General features: G+C 38.1%; 1 protein-coding gene across 8 annotated transcripts in view; it reads left to right on the top strand.

The window, feature by feature from the left end:
• The window catches only part of LOC127430816 (semaphorin-4D-like), an 83,611-nt gene that overhangs the window by 22,383 nt on the left and 48,691 nt on the right, over positions 1–12,537 (top strand). For 4 of the 8 annotated variants that reach the window (XM_051680913.1, XM_051680915.1, XM_051680912.1 and 1 more), the window contains one exon: positions 6,302–6,372. The exons of the other annotated variants lie outside the window; for them this stretch is intronic. The gene's annotated coding sequence lies outside the window, so the exon portion shown is untranslated. The remainder of the gene's footprint in view (positions 1–6,301; positions 6,373–12,537) is intronic. 8 annotated transcript variants of the gene reach the window in all.

Raw genomic sequence — 12,537 nt, 5'->3', positions numbered from 1 at the left:
GCTTCACATTTCTGCTTTTAAACCCTCCAAAAATTGGCCACATTCACTTCCATTGTAAGTGCCTCACTGCAACCTCCAGTTTTGCTTTTTTTTTTCTTTTTTTTAAAGAAAAGGAGGGACGAGTTGAAATAAATTTTTGTGGTAATCAACATTGTTACCTAACCCTAACCTAACGTGCCTCACTAACCCAGTGAGGCACTTAAAATGAAAGTGAATGGGGCCAATACATGAACACAAAAATACACATTGTTTCAAAAGAGTAGCCACAAGACAAAATCAATATAAATACAATATAAAACGTAAAAACCCTTACAACACTTGACTTACAACCTAGTCTCATAGAATGAACATAACTATATCTACATTTTTGCATGCCGAATTCTACGTTTTGCCGCAATTTCCTGGTAAAATGAACACTGCAACAACTGCACGTTTAATTTACATTCACACATCATGACTAACGGCGGATTATGACTTTATAAACACTTATTTTTCACACTGCTATGTTATGAAATCAGAACACTTTTCCTATACCGTATCATTTGAAAAATGACACATTTTAATGTTTGTATTACAGAGCCACCTACATTTACACACTTATTCCACCACGATTAGCTTGCACGCTAACTCACTTGATAGACTATTGGACTTTGGACTCTGAAGTATGCGGTTGAGCCCAGTCAAACGCACAAGCTGACACGTGAGAAGAAAGTGCCATAGAAGCATCTCAATGACGTGGTTGCTTCACAAAATGTGCTTTTTATGTCGCATTTGCTTGTGGGACACTATTTGTTATGTTTAGGTTAACGTTTTAGGTTAGGGAGGTATGTTTTACTCATTAAAACCTTGTCTGATTACGACACCATTTCACTCACTTTTGGCGCCCCCTGCTGGACATTTCACTGGGAAACTGCAGCGAAACCTGTAATGAAGCACGTAATTTCGTTTTGCAGAAATGTTGCCACGGTCACGTAATTTTCACGAGATCAGGCTGTTGTTTAAATAATAGCTTGACGCTGAACAACCTGCATTAATGTGACATGCTGAGCTGCTGTCATGCAATTAGAAAAATTGTTACATTTCTAGTGTTGCTGCTTGTAGTTAGAGCATCTGCCCATCTCTGGTGTGTGTTTTGAAGAGGATTTAGTTAGGTTTGGATTTGTTTTTTGGCCCTGATATTTCACTCATATTCACCTTGATGTCTTAAGAACATTAAATGCATTCAATCCGTGAGCTATCTGGTTTTCTTCTAATTGTTTTAAGGTTTGAGGGCTCACAGCTAAATCATATTTAGAAAAACAAGGTTCTTTAGGTTGTTGGGCTGATTTACTGCTCGATTGACCCAGTAAAACATCTGAAATAGATGCTGATGTGTGCAAATCCCTATAAACATATGTTTCTGAAGACTCATTTCAAATTTCAGTTGACATCAGGAAGAAATTAGCATGCAGCATGATCAGTAGTTCGGACGCTGTGTTCCTGTCCCCCTCCACAGGGGTCTGTGTTTGTGTGTGTGCTGGAATTACGTCCGCATGACTGGTGTGTTCACTGCGCGACTCATTCATGGTTAACGGATGCTTGAGCACTTTCTCTCTGACCTAAATTAAACTGTCTTGCAGATTGTTACTGAAGCAAAGGTTAATGATCGCTGCGATATTAACCAGAGCCATAACTAAGGAAACTCGGTAACTATTTTTAATGATCATCTTCAGGTCATACTTATTTGATTTTACAATTAAAATATGCAAAAAAGTTGCTCTCTATTAACTAGATTCTACTTTGCATCTCTAGCAGTTTCTCTGGTTTGCTAAAGTGCTTGTTCATTTGAGATGAATTAAAATGAAACTTGAGTTTTATCTCTTCCTCATGTTCCCTGCTGAAGTGTTGGTGTGGTGGAAGTGTGTTTGGCCCCTGGAGGCCCTTTGAAGAACTTTTCTTTTGTTTTTTTTTTAAGCTACTGAAGCCCAGAGAAAGCTGAGTGAATAATCTTACTAGCCATCTGTTGCACGCACACACACTCTCTCTGAAGTCCAATGCTATGCTTACAAAAAGTACCATGGTATTTTAGAAAATATGCTGTGGGGAAAAAAACATGGTAATACTACAGCATGATGATAATAATAATGAATGCTTTGAAGTACCTTACAGTACCATTTTGTTCAAAGTACCATGTTGTTATCATCTGATACCATCACTGAATCATGAAACGAACAAAAACAAATGTAACGCAAATTACCATGATATTGCCATGTTTTTTGTTTATTTTGGACATGTATCAATGCAATACCATAGACCTTATTCACACAAGCGCCATCTTTGATTTTTAATGGGAATGACAACGAGGCTGTGAGGGATAGATTTACATTTATGCATTTGGCAGATGCTTTTATCCAAAGCGACTTACAGTGCCCTTATTACAAGGACAATCCCCCTGGAGCAACCTGGAGTTAAGTGCCTTGCTCAAGGACAATGGTGGTGGCTGTGGGGATTGAACCAACAACCTTTTGCTTACCAGTTCAGTGCTTTAGTCCACTACACCACCACCAAAGATTTGCCATCTCTTCAATGGCACGAACGGTATAAAGCTGTATAAAGCTCCTAGATCACATCTGATTTTCCACAGCTCATGTTGTCTGGAGTTCTTTGTATACTGAATGTTCTTGGACAGATATTTTATCTAGGGATGCACCGATCCGATACCTGGATCGGGTATCGGTCCGATGAGCCCGATCCAAATCCGATACTGTGTTAGTCATGTTCATTACTGTCAAGCTCCAAAAATGACAAAAGAACCATTAAAACACCATTAAAGTAGTTCATTTTATTCAAAGCCACTTGAAGACGTGCGATAGCTCTGAATCACAAAAGGCTGTGTTTAATAAGTAAATATATAGTATGTGCAGCGCCAGCGAGTTAGTGAATGCTCTGTTGACACAAACTCACGCACAGGCTGGTGATGCATTCGCGGCTATTTTTAGCCTTCACAGCGGTGCGTAATATTTGAGCGCTATTCAAGAACAGCATCTCAGATGTGGATGATCAATAGTTCGGTTCACTTATAATATGCATTTAGAACGGCACCAGAGGAGCATTTTACCAGTATTTGAATAAGAAGCGAATTAAACTACTGTGAACTTGCTTACAAACAGACACATACAGGACTTCCTGGAGAGTTCAGAATGTCAAAATAAAAGCGTGAGGGTTTAAAAAGTGCATGATTACTGTTGTATTTAAAATTAAAAGTCAATAATAATAATAATATTAATAACAATTTATTATTATTGTCATCATTAGTATTTGTTTACAATTTATAACAATATTTAAGTTGAATGGGTTCCAAAAAATAACTGTGAATGTAAATATTTATATTGAAATACTGTTGTGCTCAAAAGTTTGCATGCCCTTGGAGAATTGGTAATATATGTACCATTTTTAAAGAAAACATGTGTGAGCAGGCAAAACACATTTCTTTTATTTCTTATGGGATTCATATTCAACTGTAGGTTATAACAGAATGGCACACTCATAAAGCAAAACATGGCAACAAAGAAAAAAATGAAATGACCCCTGTTCAAAAGTCTGCATACCCTTAGTTCTTAATACTGTGTATTGCCCCCTTTAGCATCAATGACAGCGTGCAGTCTTTTGTAATAGTTGTCTATGAGGCCCCAAATTCTTGCAGGTGGTATAGCTGCCCATTCGTCTTGGCAAAATGCCTCCAGGTCATGCAAATTCTTTGGTTGTCTTGCATGAACCGCACGTTTGAGATCTCCCCAGAGTGGCTCGATGATATTAAGGTCAGAAGACTGTGATGGCCACTCCAGAACCTTCACCTTTTTCTGCTGTAACCACTGGAGGGTCAACTTGGCCTTGTGCTTAGGGTCATTGTCATGCTGGAAAGTCCAAGAGCGTCCCATGCGCAGCTTTCGTGCAGAAGAATGCAAATTGTCTGCCAGTATTTTCTGATAACATGCTGCATTCATCTTGCCATCAATTTTCACAAGATTCCCCGTGCCTTTAGAGCTCGCACACCCCCAAAACATCACTGAGCCACCACCATGCTTCACAGTGGGGATGGTATTCTTTTCACTATAGGCCTTGTTGACCCCTCTCCAAATATAGCGCTTATGGTTGTGATCATAAAGCTCTATTTTGGTCACGTCACTCCAAATGACAGTGTGCCAGAAGCTGTGAGGCGTGTCAAGGTGTTGTCAGGCATATTGTAACCGGGCTTTTTTGTGGCATTGGCTTCTTTCTGGCAACTTGACCATGCAGCTCATTTTTGTTCAACTATCGTCGTATTGTGCTCCTTGAAACAACCACACCGTCTTTTTCCAGAGCAGCCTGTATTTCTCCTGAGGTTACCTGTGGGTTTTTCTTTGTATCCTGAACAATTCTTCTGGCAGTTGTGACTGAAATCTTTCTTGGTCTACCTGACCTTGGCTTGGTATCAAGAGATCCCTGAATTTTCCACTTCTTAATAAGTGATTGAACAGTACTGACTGACATTTTCAAGGCTTTGGATATCTTTTTATATCCTTTTCCATCTTTATAAAGTTCCATTACCTTGTTCCGCAGGTCTTTTGACAGTTCTTTTCTGCTCCCCATGGCTCAGTATCTAGCCTGCTCAGTGCATCCACGTGAGAGCTAACAAACTCGATGACTATTTATACACACACACTAATTGCAATTTAAAAAGCCACAGGTGTGGGAAATTAACCTTTATTTGCCATTTAAACCTGTGTGTGTCACCTTGTGTGTCTGTAACAAGGCCAAACATTCAAGGGTGTGTAAACTTTTGATCAGGGCCATTTGGGTGATTTCTGTTACCATTATGATTTAAAAAGGAGCCAAACAACTATGTGATAATAAATGGCTTCATATGATCACTATCCTTAAATAAAAGGATCAGTCATATTTTCAAAATCAGTGCCAAAATTGCAAAATGTCTGCCAGGGTATGCAAACTTTTGAGCACAACTCTAATGTGTAGTTAGAGGTTTGTGTTTCTTTACATATTAAATAGTACTCCCAATTAGTTCCACACATTAATGTAAAGATATTCTAAACTGATTATGCAAAAAAACAACACTGGTATCGGCCGATACTGAGATTTCCAATATCGGAATCGGATCGGAAGAGAAAAAGTGGTATCGGTGCATCCCTAATTTTATCAGTGTTTTGTCCGCGGAATGATGCAAAAACACTTTAAACTGCAGTACAGCCCATTGAAGAGATGGCACTAGCGTGAATAAGGTCTATGGTCTTTTGGACATGAAGCGTGGTAGTACAATGTTATTCTTGGGCATACTGTGTAAACACCATGAATGTTAATATTGTAATCATTCAGTTCTGTGGTATTGCCATTGCTACTGCCACCTCCAAATACTTCTTTGTAAGTGATGTTTAAACTGGCTTCTCAAAATGTATTTCCATTATGAAATGACGCACTTCCATCAGTTGATAAGAAAAGTTTCTTATTTGCATGCTGGTATGAAACAATAGTGGTTTTATATTTGAGAGAGTGTGCGTATGAGGAACAGGTTGTTCTCTGAAGGAAACTGATACTGTTGTGCAGGCTATAAAGTCTTTAAATGTAGATAATAATCTAATGAAGGAGAGCAAAACATCTTGTGTTGTGAAGAAAGTAGTTGGTTGAGGATTTATTGCCCTTAGAATCTGATGTCTAATGTTGACTTATTTTTCACTCTTTAAGTTTATTGTTTTATGCATGGCTATATTAGTGTTGCGCTGCTGTTGGCTGTGTATGTTTGTGATGTAAGCATGCTTATATGCTTAGCTGCAGTTTAGTCAACAATGACACACATACATACTTGTTGGTGTGTCAGTTTGAGTGTTTTACAGGTGTGAAAATGTCATGAACTCCCTTTAAAACGGCTGCTAAAATCGCTGATTCAAAACCGCACCAGTCTGCACACCAAATTTAGTTTTTGCTGAGTATGTTAACTATTAAGCTTCTTCCTGTTACAGGTTTTAACTGTGTGTGTGTGTGTGTGTGTGTGCGCGTGTGTGTGCGCGTGTTTGAATCTGAGGCTGACCTTTGTGGGCACGTGTGTGTGTGTTTGTTTGTTTGAAGCCTTTAGGTTTGCTATTGCCTTCAAAACTTTGAGTAGAAAAGCATAAATGCTCTCATGCCTATTGCTTTTTTCATGTTTCCTGTTCTCTGTTTGTTGTCTTCGTGTCCATGACTTTTAACATGCATCCATGCATCCGTCCAGTCGATCTGTCACTCCACAATAACCCCCCCTCTGTCTCTCATCTCTGTCTCTCTCTCTCTTTAGCCGGTGGATTTTATAATTCTCTCTGAAGAACGGATCATCACAATAAGTTGTACATCGTGGAAGAGTTACAGGTCAGAAACTTCTTTTTTACTCCCTCTCTCCACTCAGCCGTTCACACATTTACTGACCTGCATGCTGCGATGACATCACTGCATGAAACTCCTCCTCCTGCGGTCTCAGGGGCTGGACGGGCCGTCCTGTCACCGGATCCTGTGTGTGCTGCTCTTGGGTTTTAAAGCTGCTTGTTATTTTCTCATTTCCTTCATCCACAGAGTGTTTTTTTTCCACTTTTTGTTGTGGTGACAGTTCTTTGCCCTTTTTTTTGGATTTGTTTGATGCCTCATTCACGGCCATCTTTTCTTTCTTTCTTTCATTCTTTCTTTCTTTGCCTCTTTCTTTCTTTTTAATGACTATTTTTTGTTCCTTTTTTACTTCTTCCTCCTTTCTCTTTCATTTTTAATGACTTTTTTCCTTCCATGCTTGCTTGCTTCCTTTTTATTTCATTTATTTACTTCCTTCTTTTTACTTCCTCTTTCTTTCTTTCTTTTTCTTTTTCTTTCTTTCTTTCCTTTTCTTTTATTTACTTTTTATTTTTCCTTCCTTTTTTCCTTCATACCTTTCATTCTTTCTTGCTTTCTTCCTTTTTACTTTATTAACTTCCTCCTTTTTTCTTTCTTTCCTTTTCCTTTTTATTTTTTCCTATTTTTGGGGGGTGACAGTTCTTTGCCCTTTTCTTTCTTTTTTCTTTCTTTTTTAATGACTTCCTTTTTTATTTTTTATTTTTTCCTTTTTTACTTCCATGCTTTCTTCCTTCCTTTATTTACTTCCCCCTTTTTACTTCCATGTCCTTCCTTTTTTTCTTTCATTCTTTTTTCTTTCTTTTATATTTTTTTTCTTTCTTTCCTTTTTTATTTTATTTTTTTGGGGGGAGGGTGACAGTTCTTTGCCCTTCTTTTTTTTAATGACTTTTTATTTTTCCTTCCATTTTCCTTCCTTAATTCCGTGCTTTCTTCCCTTTTATTTCCTTTTTTCCTTCCTTCAATTTTACTTAATCCTTTTTACTTCCATTTCCTTCCCCCTTTCTGTCTATCTGTCTGTCTGTCTTCCCTCCCTTTTTACTTTCTTTTCCATACCCTTCTCTTTTTTTCTCCTTGCTTAAAAACAGATTTGTATTCTGCCACCTGTCAGTTTATGGTGGATTTGTACATATATCTGTGTAACTGAATCCAGAGTTTAGATTCTTGATGAAAGGAGAGCCATTCCGTTCTCCACAAAGAACAATAATCCACATGCTTCAGTTTATCGTCGGGGGAAGTGAGTATTGTGTGGTGCAGTTAAACAAATGTTAGTTTACAAAAGATAAAAATAAACTTTTCACTGAGCTGTCATGCAACTCCAGATTAATGACATAGTGGATGCTTTGAAAGTCTTTTTTATGCAAGTTGAACTATGAGAAGCACAAAAATCGTAAGCTCCCGTCCTGTTGGCTGTCTTCTTCAAAATTTATGGAAGTCAAGGTGCATGAGTGTTTATCAGTCCGGTTAGGAGTTGTCTTCTAACTAGATATTGGACTTGCCCAAAGAGGTTTATAGTTGTGAATCTTTGAAAGATTTTTGTTTGAAACACTTCGCAGCCAAAACTTGTATAAGTTGTTTATGCCATTAATTCTTTGGCCAAATGTTCCTCACCGTTTGTTGTACACCCAGAATAGAAAACTGTAGAGACATTGGGGTTGCCTCTTTTTACTTCATTTTCTTCAGATATCAAGTTACTTCATTGTTGCTTGTACAACCGTTTGCACCATAATTGGCATTGTGAATAGTCAAGAGTCTGTGTTTGCGATACTAGTAGCTGAGAATCTGTTGTGTACTGTATCAGTGTCCGACTGTCAAAATGAGCATTTACCCTCATGTGTGCCAAGTCCCAGGCAAATAAATACACTGGAGGTGCTGGAAGAACCGGAGGATGCTGATAGTTTCACAAAAGAATCCAGAAGAGCTTTTTGTGCAAACTGAATTTAAATCTGAGCGTGAAATCGGTGGCATGCTAAAGATAATGCTGTGCTACAATACTAACGAGCCACAGGACATGCGGTGTGACAGTGAGAAAGCGTCATGGGGTTTCACTCTTTTCTTAAAGACTCGTCATGGCAGAAAGAGGCACCTTAATTAACAGGAAATTAGGCTGATGTATCGCACAGTGAAACCGCTGAGTTTATGGGGCTGGACCTGCCGTGAGGGGTCTTTATTAAGCAAAATAGCAAGCATTGAAAGAGTTTATTGACAGTCAATGACATTGGTGTTTGATGCTCTCTGCTGTGTAATTTAAAATTCAAATATATATAAATAGAAACCTGCAAAAGGCCTCCGTCTAAATAAAACTATGAGCAGCGTGCAGCAGTGCTTTGGTTATGATTTAAGTTACTACAGGAGAGTGAAGTGTAGGTAACCCAATGCAAAGTACACAAAATAGCTCTGTGACATGTAATTACAGCTGTACATCTGTGCTAAGAGAACTGGGTGACCACACTAAAGTCTGATGCAGGGTCAGTCCCTGTAAAAGCTTATTTTAAGACAGCCGGAGATCTTAAAAAAAAAAAAATACAGGCTTTAAATGAGCTGCAGGAAGGATGAAGAAGTGGGTTTTAAAGACACACACACTCATGTCATTTAATTGTAAAGTATAATGACTACTTCTGGTGCTCCACTAACTTACACTTTAAACATCTGCTTAAAAATAAAGACTTCAAAAAGGGTTTGCAATATGATGTCAGAGGAGAAGCTTTTGAAGTTCTGTGGTTCTATAAAGGGATAATTCACCCAAACATATAAATTGTCATCATTTACTCTCCCTCATGTGGCTCCAAACCTGTATGACTTTCTTTCTTATGCAAAACACAATAGGAGATGTTTTAATGAATATCCCCCTGCATCTTTGCCTCACTTTAAAGCTTAAAAAAGGACCAGAAAGTAACAAAAGTTGTCCGTGTGACTTTTGCATCATATTCCAAGTCTTCTGAAGACATATGACAGGTTTTGGTGAGAAACGACAAGAAAAAGTTATTTTTCATTGACAAGAATTTGCGCTCTGAGAGAAGTTCGTTCGCAGCAAACACTTCTTTCGTATCGCTCATGAACGCACAATGGACGTCATGGTTTTCACTAAAAAAAAATACCTTCAATTTCCGGTTTGTTTTACACCAAAACCTTGGAATACAGTATAATGCATGGACTACTTTTATGATACTTTTGGGTCTTTTTTTTTTTAAGCTTTCAAGTGAGTCATTTGGGCTGCACAATCAATCAGGAAAGTAATCGAGATTACAATAATATGTTGTTACGATACCAACATTTAAGTAGTCTGTACCGATACCAATGAAATTTTAAGGTTCTCGATACCAGTATCAATACCACAGGAGAAATATTCTAATATGGTAATGTACTATTGAACACACTCCTTTAGCCTGTTTAAAACATAACATTTCAATGTAAATAATAAATTAAAACAAATGTCTGTGTCCTTCAAGTGTTTTTTAATGAAGTATGCATTGCTTAAAGGGATAGTTCATCCTCTCATTATTTACTCACCCTCATGATATCTCAGATGCGTTTGACTTTCTTTCTTCACCAGAACACATTTGAAGAAAAGTAGAAAAATATCTCCGCTCAGTAGGTCCTTTAATGCAAGTGAATGAAGATTTCTCTTGAAGCTCCAAAAATCATAGACAGTCAGCATAAACGTCATCGATATGACTCCAGCGGTTAAATGAATGTCTTCTAAAGTGACACGATCACTTTGGTGAGAAAAAACATCAATATTTAAGTACTTTTTAACTATAATCCAACGCTTCAGGAGAGGGTGTAGTTCAAGCGGTCTCTCGTGTGACGTGTTACAGATGTAATCTCACATTCTCCTCTTGGTTGAGACATCCAGGATGAGCACACAGATGCACCATTGTGAGTAAACAAACAGATAAATACAGATCTAAACTAAAAACAACAACGCTTCTGTACAGTGTTCCTCCTCCTCACTTGTAAACAGCGCTGCTCTTCCGGCTGTGACGCATGTGCCTCAGTTCTCGCGTGTTTCAAATGCCAACGCGATTACATCACACGCGTGTACCGCTGCCGACCGGAAGCATGATTGAGTTAAAAAAAGTACTTAAATATTTCTCTTTCTCACCAAAAGCAATCGTGCCGCTTTAGAAGACATTGAGATATTTTTCTATTTTTCTTCAAATGTGTTCTGGTGTAGAAAGAAAGTCAAACACACCTGGGATATCATGAGGGTGCGTAAATAATGAGAGAATTTTAATTTTTGGGTGAACTATCCCTTTAAGTATTTTTAAGAAGGGCCCTAATTTTCCCAAATACTGTTCCATGTTTTAAACATGTCTTATAATCAAATTAGTTTCTAATCAGATTAATTCCTAAAACTTTTAACATGATTATAGAACAATTACTTTAACATACCATTGCTTTTTTTTTTTTTTTTTATCAAAGTACAACAGCACTCTTGCTTGTGATATATTACTTTTATTATTGTTATTATTAATAATAGTAATAATCATCATTACTATTATTTATTATTATTATTATTATTACACTGTAGTAACAAAAGCATGAATATTACATTTTATTCTACAGTTGTAATATGTTTCTGTCACAATTAATGGAGTCGTGCTCGGTGGTACTGCAGAAACACTGGTGGCATCTTTTTTTTTTATTTAAGTCCCGACTTGGTACCGAAGTGCCGGTACTTTTGACATCACTAGCTGCAATTAACTAATCATGAAAAGTGTCAATTACAGATTCCTTTTAGCTATACTCCAGTTGTCTAAATATTCTCTTTTCAATGTATATATTTTCTATTTAAAAATGTTGGCAACATTAAGTATTGAGACGTGTCCATTGTATGCATGAATTCAGTGATGAATCAAAGGGGGTAATTCATTCAAGAATGAAAAGCACTGGTTATTTGCATGCGCTGTCTGCATTGGTTTAGTGCCCGATGCATGCGCAAATGTGGCGCAACTGTTTAGTGAATTTGCACGTATTGCACCAGTGTTTACATTAGTCACGGCCCAGACACAATTTGACTTTTTTGCAGTTTTTTGGAACTAATTTAAACAAGTTAAAATGAGAAGAGTACAACAGTCTTGTTGGCTGCTGAAGGTATCGCGATTACATGGGGGCCTGGGTAGCTCAGCGAGTATTGACGCTGACTACCACCCCTGGGGTCGCGAGTTTGAATCCAGGGCGTGCTGAGTGACTCCAGCCAGGTCTCCTAAGCAACCAAATTGGCCCGGTTGCTAGGGAGGATAGAGTTACATGGGGTAACCTCTTTGTGGTTGCGTTTAGTGGTTCTCGCTCTCAATGAGGTGTGTGGTAAGTTGTGTGTGGATCGCGGAGAGTAGCATGAGCCTCCACATGCTGTGAGTTTCAGCGGTGTCATGCACAATGAGTCACGTGATAAGATGTGTGGATTGATGGTCTCAGATGCGGAGGCAACTGAGACTTGTCCTCCTCCACCCGGACTGAGGTGAGTAACCGTGCCACCACGAGGACCTACTAAGTAGTGGGAATCGGGCATTCCAAATTGGGAGAAAAGGGATAAATATAAATTTAAAAAAAGAATCGTGATAACATAAAAAATAATCAACAAATACGCTTGTCATAATTGTGCAGCTCCAGCTGTCATTGTATTGCAAAGATAGCCAGAGATATTCACACATAAGAAACTGATATGGGTTTAAAGCGACATGAGGAGCTTCAAAGAACTCTGGAGGGCTTTGAACGAATACACTGATTTGAAGAACCTGTAGTGAGCATCAATACATTTAAAATCTCCAAAGAACTGTATAGTCCACTCAATAGCTATATATGGTCAAAGCCTTTATTTTGAGGAGTTTTAAGAGTTAAAACTCTGTTACGGTCTGAAGATTAAGCTTCAAAACATTCTGAACTGAGGCACAGTGAGTCACTGGAGCCGAACCAGAACAGCAAAAGTCAATGAGGCATTTTATCCTCTTCTTTCGTCTGTGATTTGTCACGCTACTGTACTGCCAGGCAAAACATTCAGATCACACTTTTAGTTAGGTTCAAAACAAGTTAAGCTCAGTTGACAGCATTTGTGGCATAATGTTGATTACAACAAAAATGTATTTTGACTCGTCCCTCCTTTAAAATAAAGCAAAACTGGAGGTTTCAGTGAGGCACTTACAATGGAAGTCAATG

This window comes from Myxocyprinus asiaticus, chromosome 40 (assembly GCF_019703515.2).
Source record: "Myxocyprinus asiaticus isolate MX2 ecotype Aquarium Trade chromosome 40, UBuf_Myxa_2, whole genome shotgun sequence".
NCBI lineage: Eukaryota > Metazoa > Chordata > Actinopteri > Cypriniformes > Catostomidae > Myxocyprinus > Myxocyprinus asiaticus.
The sequence above is the reverse complement of the archived record's forward strand: the minus strand, read 5'-3'. Positions and strand labels throughout refer to the sequence as shown.